This window comes from Mustela putorius, unplaced genomic scaffold, assembly GCF_011764305.1.
Source record: "Mustela putorius furo isolate JIRA1106 unplaced genomic scaffold, ASM1176430v1.1 tig00000174_pilon_pilon_pilon, whole genome shotgun sequence".
In the NCBI taxonomy this organism is placed as follows: Eukaryota; Metazoa; Chordata; class Mammalia; order Carnivora; family Mustelidae; genus Mustela; species Mustela putorius.
Window position 1 is genome coordinate 25,811,088 of NW_025421304.1, and position 9,111 is coordinate 25,820,198.

Consider the following 9,111-nt stretch of genomic DNA (forward strand, 5'->3'; position numbering starts at 1 on the left):
TTCACCGACTGAGCCACCACCTAGGCACCTGGAAGTTGTTTCAATTAAATGTATTTACTTGGGGCCGCCTGGGTGGCTCAGTTGGTTTGGCAACTGATTCTTGATTTTTGGCTCAGGTCATGATCTTGTGGTCATGGGATCAGCCCCACATTGGGCTCCACGCTCAGCAGAGAGTCTACTAGAAAGTCTCTCCCTCTGCCCCTCCTCTGGCTCACATGTGCTCTCTAATAAATAAATCTTTTTTTAAAAATGTGGTTACTTGGAAACAATCTCAAAATTACAGAAAAAAAAACAACCCTCCAAAAAACCAAAAGCCTGTGAGTAGAAAGAACTTTTTCCCCCTTGACTATTTTTTTTTAATTTTATTTTATTTATTTGACAGAGAGACATCACAAGTAGGCAGAGAGGCAGGCAGAGAGAGAGAGAGAGAGAGAGGAGGAAGCAGGCTCCCTGCTTAGCAGAGAGCCTGATGCGGGACTCGATCCCAGGACCCTGAGATCATGACCTGAGCCGAAGGCAGCAGCTTAACCCACTGAGCCACCCAGGTGCCCATCCCCCTTGACTATTTCAAAGTAAGTTTCCAACCGAATATCCCATTACACCCAACTATCTTAGCAGTGCGTATGTGCTACAAACAGGGACATTGTCCTCCTTTACCAGAATACAACCATCAAAGGCAGGAAATTATTACTGATATGTTACTACCATGTAATCCTCGGATCCCATTCACATTCTGTCAAATGTCCCTATGTGTTCACAGCCAAAGCTATCCCAGTAAGGATCATGCACTGTCATAGCCGTCCTATCTCTTTAGTCTCCTTCTGACTAGAACAGTTCCTCAGACTCGTCTTGACTTTTATGACATTCACACTTTTGAAGATTACAGCCAAAATTTTGCAGGAATGTCCTGCAATTTGGGTTTCTCTGACATTTCCTCAGGATTAGATTCAGATCATACATTTTTGGCAGAAATATCCTAGAAGCAATGTTGTATTCTTCTCAGTACAGCCTATCGGGAGGCACAAGATTGTTGTTTGTCCGATTACTAATGACGTTCACTTTGATCAGTAAGATGAAGCTCGTCTACCAGCCTGATCCACCGTAAGTTACTCTTTGTAATGAACAAACCTGAGTCACATTGAGCACACAAATAAATATTGATTATAATGGACAACCCATTGAATAAATCATACATTGAAATGCTAACGAGGAATGAGACATGGAATGTTGTTTCTGATTAAACTTCCAATTTATACCAGCTACAGACTCATGATTTCTTATTTTTTAATGGGTTAGAATCCTTTTCAATCTGTTTTTTTTTCCCTCATATTGTGTCTGATTTGACTATGGGGTCCTTTGTTTTTTGTTTTGATATGTCTCCCTATTCTTTTAGCTCTTTCTTACTTTCTGGCACAGATCTCCCAAGCTCACTTATACTTTCCCTGCCCCAATCCTAGAATCAGCCATTTCTCCAAGGAGCTCCAATGTAGTTTATTGGAGAATGGTATTTGGAAACCAAAATCTAGGCATGAGCTGTGGTCACTTGGGCTGATGCTGCTCCTAGTCCCTGGTGGTGCAAAGAGCTAGGAAATACACACATGTATAGTGTATATCTGTATCTATAGGCTTACATGCAAATCTGTTATTACTGAATACCATGAGTTCACACTAATATCTCTAATTCCAACATTCTAGTTTTCCCTTTTTTAAAGATTTTATTTATTAGAGAGAAAACAGGAGTGGGGGAGGGGCAGAGGGAGAGGGACAAGCAGACGCCTCACTGAGCAGGGAGCTCAATGGGGGACTCAAGCCCAGGACCCTGAGATAATGACCTGAGCCAAAGTCAGATGCTTAACTGAGCCACCGAGGCCCCCCTCTCATTTTCTCTTTCTCCACTATTTGTTACTCCCTTCTCTGGTGATGAGAAACCTGGCTGTTATCTTTGATACATTAATTTACATGATCAATGCCCCTGTATGTAACCATTTTCCAATGCCCATCACCCCAGTCCCTGCAGATGCTCTCCTACCACATGACCCCACACTGGGCCCCAACTCTCACATGGAGACTCACGTCACCCGACTCAGTTTCTGACACTCCATGTGGATGCCCTTCTTCCCCGCTCTGGGCTGACACCTGGAGTTAGGACAGCCCCCTATGGGTCTGCCGTCTTCACGCCCTCGAGAAGAGTGAGGAGGTTTTTTAAATGCCAGGCCATTCCCCCATCCACCGCCCCCACCTAGGGACAATCTCTTCACTCTGCTCAGTTTCCAGAAACTGGCTTTGGGTCACCACAGCTTCTCACCCCAGCCCCAGCCACCTACTGTGCTCTGCCCATCTCAAAACTTTAGGGCCACATCAGTGGGGAAGAGGAAAAGCATCAAAGATTTGAGGTTTTATTTTGAGCAGAGAAGTGGACTGTGGTGTTAAGACACATTGCTTGCATTGTCTGTTGCTCCCAGACCATCAGTCCTGGAGGGGCAGAGCCTCTTGTTTACCTCCTTAGCATCAATATCTCGAATGTCACCCACTCGTGCCCACTGTTCCTTGGAAGATGGCAATGGTTGCCGAGGAGAGGCAGGGGGAGGCCCCAAGAGACCACATACCTCAAGCACGTATTTGAAAGCCCACGCGTGCAGATGGCGGGGCGCTGCCTTGCCCAAGAAACCAGGCAGTTGCCCAGGTGATGGAATTTATAGTGTGCCGAAAGCTTGTCTGCCCTAAAATAGCTCTCTTGCTCACTGTCTCAACTAGCAATTTGCTTCTCTGTATTTCAGGCCTGGTGTTTAGCACTGCCCCTGGGGGCTGCGGGCAGGCGTACAGATTAGGTAGAGGAAGGCAGCCGGGCAGCAAGGACACCTGGATTCTCTGTTCCCTTTCGTGTAACTTCCCTCCCGGGCCTTCTTTCCCCATCTCGAAAGTGGTGATTTCAAGCACTAGAGGTCTCTCCCTCAAATAGTTCAGGGCTGGTTCTGTTTCAGGACCATCTGCACACTTGGCACTGTGCCCGGCACTCACCTCAACGCATCCAGCCTCCCCATGAGGCAGGAGATGGAGTCTCCTCACCACTTTCCAGATGAGGATGCTAAGACTCAGAGAGATGATGTGACTCACTTGTCTGCAATTACACAACTCTTCAACTCTGGAGCCGGGACTCAAAACCCCAGCCTACCTGACAGCCCATGTGTCAGGGCTGGGGCCGTGGGCTATGTTTTTCCTTTTATGCAGAGCAGTTCTGGTTCAGCTCAATGCCAGAAATACTCATGGTTCCAAGCGTGGGCGAGAACCATCTGGCAGAGTGGCTGGTTTGAGACTGGGTTTGGTGATGCCTCCCTTGAGGACTTGGGAGCCTGGAAAATCGAGGTGTTTGCTGGATTGCCCTTTGTGCCTGCCACCATGCCACCCTTGGGAGTCGGAGAAACCTACTCCCAGGGGCAAAACTTCCCAGGGGTGTCCCTCTAATGGCAAACCCACCAATTTACAAACGCTGATTTCCCCCAGTTCAGGGAAGGTAAGAAGGAAGAAGAGTAGGTGGGGCAGGAGGGAGGAAACTAAGAGGCCACACAGAAATATCACCGGACTCTAAGTTCCAACAGTCATAAAAATAGGGATCTTGGCCCAGCCTTAGTAACCCCTTCATATGAATGTTCTCAAAGAACATTCTGCGGAACCTAGAGGATGTCCATAGTCACAGCTAGCTGGAAAAGCCCACACTGGAGCCCTTCTGAAAAGTGACACCTACCCAGTCACATGAAACAAAACGAAACAAAAATCCGTTTAGTTCAGTTTAACCCTGAGTCTTCCAATCCCACTCAACCACCCATAATGATATGCCCAGAACACACTGTGGGAAACCTAGATTTAGGCTTTTATAAGTGGGAAGGAGAATGTCAAGAGTAAGGCTGCCCAGTGTGGGGCAGAGTCTGCAGCAGAATGGGGGGGAGGGGTCATGCTCATGCAATTACAGCAACGGGAAGCAAATCTTTGCTCTAAGAGGGAACATGTGCTGCTGTAAGATGGAACATGTCTATGTTGCTGTAAGAGGAAACATGTCCCCTAAGATGGGTTTTCAGGGTGCAAACCACCTAACGTTAATTGGAACCTCTGAAATACTTTCTCAACATGCACAATTTGTACACAAAGTCTAAACAACCACAGCCTTTAGCTTCCTGTATACTCTGGGGTTTAATTCCAGGCTAGCATTTGTTAGCCGATTCTGAGTAGGTAAAAAATGGATTCACAGTAAAATGGCGCCAAATATTTTAAATATCAAGGACAGATGTAACATGCCACAGACTGCTGACAGATGTACCAAGCACCCCCACTCTTTCAAATAAATTACTGCCTTAAAAAAGAAGTATAAATAGTTGAATTCTTCCCCAAATAAAAATTAAGATGCTTATAATCTTGCTTGCCTTTTGTAGAACTTTAAATAGTTCTTTAAAGAAGCTGATTGGGTGAGGTGGCTTTGGAGGGGAGGTAGGGTGGGGAAGATGGAGGAACCTGATGATCATTTCCGAATGTTAATTCAGTTCAGTTAAATGTTCAAGAAAAACATCATATATGAAGATATCTCAACGGTCTTGTGATTCAGCTTGGTTGATGAAAACAAGATGGAAAACAAAGTTAAGTGTTAACAGTACTGGAAAAATTTTTAACTTTACCCACATTGGAATTTCTTTCTTTTTTTCTTTTTCTTTTTTTTAAAGATCTTACTTATTTACAGAGTGAGTGCATGAGCAGGAAGAGGGTCAGGACAGGGGGCTCGATCTCATGACCCTGAGACCATGACCATAGTTGAAATCTATAGTTGGCCACTTAACTGACTGAGGCACCCAGACACCCCTACAAGCTGAAATTTCTCAGGATCGGGAAATTTTAGGAAAGCTAGGCAACTCCTTTCTAAAATGCTGTCCAAGGTTGCGGAAGGGACTTCATGACCTCAACCCTCCCACACAGAACCCTTCCCGCTATTGGATGCCCACCCTCACCCCCCCACTGCTGCCCTCTCAAACCTCTCCTTTCCCTTCAAGCTCCAAGATTCCTTCAGACTCAGGGCCCAGGGAGACTTCTGGGCTGCTGCTCAGCTACGGTCTGGCTCTTTGTACCAACAGGGTGCACTGTCCACCCACGGTGGGCATTTTGGCTTCCTCCTGCTTTCAATCCCTGGGCTACAGCCCTGTTGTTGCTGTCTCCTCATCAGAACAAACCCCCTGTACCTCAAGTGGCAGAGTACCAGGACAGGACACGGCATCCCTGTGGCTATCTGCAGGCCTTGGAGGGAAGAACTATGCTACTGAACAGCAAGCACTGTCCTTGCCTCCAGAATCCAGGCTCAGGTGTGGCATCCCGCGGAAACTGTGCCAGGCAAGAGCTTACAGGTAATCCATCCCTTCAACCTCTATTTCCTTTACAGATGAAACACTGAACTGCAAAATGTGAGATGCCACAAATGGAAAGGGTAGGTTCTACACAGGTACAAATGAGGTTGCTGGAACAATGTTTAAATTGCAGTTTCCAAGAGGCATCTTCAAGGCCAGCAATCACACTAAAGACCAACCACATGCCAGACGCAGGTATGCGTCCTCTACTGTTCACAATGACTGGGAAGAAATTTTATCCTTCATTTATAGAGGAAGGAGGCCTAAAATGGTGACATCCCCCAATGTGGGCTGCTTTCTTGTCCTGTTTTTTTTTTTTTTTTTTTTTTTTTTTAAACACTTATTTTGGAGAGCAGGCCCGGCTGAGCGTGAGCCCAACATGAGGCTTGGTCTCACAACCCTGAGATCATGACTTGAGCCAGAACCTAGTCAGACACTCAACCAATTGAGCCACCAGGCACCCCTCTCATTTTGCTTCTTGATCCATCCCCTATCTGTATCAGCTGTACCTGCCTGATTCAAAAGTAGTGAGACTTCGGTCAAGTCAGTGCAAGCACCAGGATTGGAACTCAGCAGAACCCCTGCCTACCCCATTGTGCTAATTGCCTCCCTCTGTGTGCGGCTCCCAATCCAAGGTGACAGGCAGAGGAAATCTAGAGTGGGCTAGATTTGGTGGGTCCCCACAGCGTGAGGGCCAGCAGGCAGGCAAACAGGCTGGCCTTGCATGCACACTCGGGTATCTACACTCATGAGGGTCAGTATGTTACGGCCTGACAAGAGCTCTTACCACAGGTGACCCCCAAAACTCTTCATGCCAGAAGAGGCAGAGGTCCTTCCAAGACAGGAGAGTGGCAGGCCCCTCAACCCACCTTTTTCATCAAAGAAACTATGATTATGGGCCGTTCTCCCTCTGTACAGGTATATTCTGTATTTTCTCTTTGGGTGCATTCTCTGCCAGTTTTCCCACCTAACAAGAATGACTTCTTCATCCAGGACAGAAATAGGAAAAGAAATAGCAATATACATGGGCTTAGTACCACAGATGAAAACTTCCGGTTGATAAATTTCCCTCATCTGCTTTATAGGAGTACAGTACACACCAGCACAGCACCACAGTGAGCTCAAACTCCAAAGCAAGACATCTTGGGCTCAAACTTTCACTCTGACCCTAGTAGCTGTTCAGCCTGTGCCTTTGTTTCCTCTTCTGGAAACTAAGATGGAGATGATGGCAGCACTTGCCTCACAGAGTTGTTATGAAGATTAAATCGATTTATACAAAACATCTAGAGTCGTCACTGGTATACAGTGATCTCTAGTATACTTGGCTATTACCATGTGACTGCTAGTCATGAAATAAAATAATCCCCCAAGTACATCTTTATTCATCAAACTTCCTAAACTCAATTTCAAGGCAAAATATAACAATGAGTTAGCAAGTTCTACAACTGATAGGTGTTCAAAATGATGTAACCTTTAAAAAAAAATGATGTAACCTTCATGGACGGGATTCTGATAACATCTAACAAAAACTACAGATGTACAGTTACCTTTTACTAAGCAGTCCTGCTGTTAAGAATTTACCCTGAAGATATATCCCCAAAGATTTAAAAAAAAAACAGATGCACAGTTACTAACTGTAGCATTATGTACAAATAAGACCAGAAATGTCCTAAATGTCCACCTATGAGCTTGGCTGAATAAGCTATGTTACGTCTGCATAACTGAGTACTACGCAGCCATTAAAAAAAGGATAAAGACTTGAAGACAGAAGACCGAACTCATATAAATCAACTTTTAGGTGATATTAAGTGAAAAAAGCGTATATTGTATGTGCACTGAAAAGGCCTAGATCCAACAGCATCCAGTAACATTCACTGTGCCTACAGTCTAGACCTTGGCTCTAAATACCAATCCCCACTAAAAAGAACCAGGACTCCTTGGAAAAGTAGCTAATTCCAGGTGAGAGGCAAGGAAAATGCAAGGTAAGCCTGAAACATCTTTCTGTGCCAGCAAGTAAGGAAATGCTCCAAGACCAATGGGGGGCATATCAAAAGGACACAGCTGTATCTGACTCTGGTATCCAGTATATATAAAGAACTCTCACAGTGCAACAATAAGACAAATACCTTAATTTAAAAACGGACAAAGGATTTGAAAGACAATTCTAAGATATACAAATGGCCAGTAAGTACGTGAAAAGATGTTCAACACCATTAGTCACTGAGATACCACTCTGCACTCATTAGGGTGGCTATAATGAAAACAAATGAAAACAAACAAGAAACTCCCAGAAAACAAGTGTTAGCCAAGTTGTGAAGAATTCAGAACCCTTATATATTTTAAGTGGGAATGTAAAATGATTCAGCTGCTGTAGAAAATAATTTGGTGGTTTTTCAGTTAAAACAGAATTGCCATATGACCCAGCACATACTTGTAGGTATGTGCCTAGAGAACATGTTTATACACAAACTTACCTATGAATGTTCCTAGCAGTATTACTCATAATAACAACTGAAAAAACCCAAATGTGTATCAACCGATAAGGGGATCAAATGAAATGCAGTTTTTATCCATGCAATGGGGCATTATTTAGCCACACACCCATGATCTAGTACTGGTACATGCTATGACATCAATGAACCCAGAAAACATGTTGCTAAATAACTGGGGTGGGGGGTGGTTTGTGTGGAGATTTGAACTAATAGGTATGAGGTTTCTTTTTAGGATGATGGAAATGTTCTGGAATTTGACAGTGGTAGTGGGTGCTCAACATAGTGAGTATACTAAGAACCCTTCAACATTTTAAAGTGGTTAGTTTTATGCTGCCGATTATAGCTCAATAAAAAGAAAAAAGGACACAGTTGGCTGAAGGGGTTCCCACTCATCAAATCTGGGACAATTTGAGCATCAGAAAGAATGAGTTATTGGATTATAACAGTCTGAATTACAAAATTCACAGTGAAAACAACCACCCAAAAAAGGAGAGGGAAGACAAAAAAACTCTTTATATATGAATGCCAGCTAATAAATGCAGGAGGAATGATGGGATAAGAATACAGCAGTACTTGATTTAAGACTTTAAATTTTAAGACTTTAAGATTTAAACCAGTACTTGATTTAAGACTCCTAATGAGATAACTGATTTAGGCAAGGATCATCAGTGGATGCTACAACCAATGTGTAAAAGGTGGCTGAAGGGTGCCTGGGTGGCTCAGTTGGTTAAGCGACTGCCCTCAGCTCAGGTCATGATCCCAGAGTCCTGGAATCGAGTCCTGCATCGGGCTCCCTGCTCCATGGGGAGTCTGCTCCCTCTGACCTTCTCCCCTCTCATGCTCTCTCTCAAATAAATAAAATCTTAAAAAAAAAAAAAAAAAGGTGGCTGAAGACCAAGATACTCAATGGTACCACCCACAGTTTTCTGGAGAGATCTAGGAGACACCACCTTAACCAAAAAATCAAACCCAACATCACCAACACAGGACAACCTGATGCGATGTCCTAGAACATACAAACCTCACTTATGTAGCATCCTTGCAAAAAACATTTAACCTGAATTGAATCATGAGGAAACAAAAAGACAAATCCATAATGTGGGATTTTCTATAAGACAACTGACCTGGACTTAGCAAATATATTTATGGGTAAAATGCCCTGACATTTAAAATTTACTTTAAATGACTTAGGGAGGGAAAAGTGTAAGAGCGCATGCATCTGTGTATGCACGTGACAG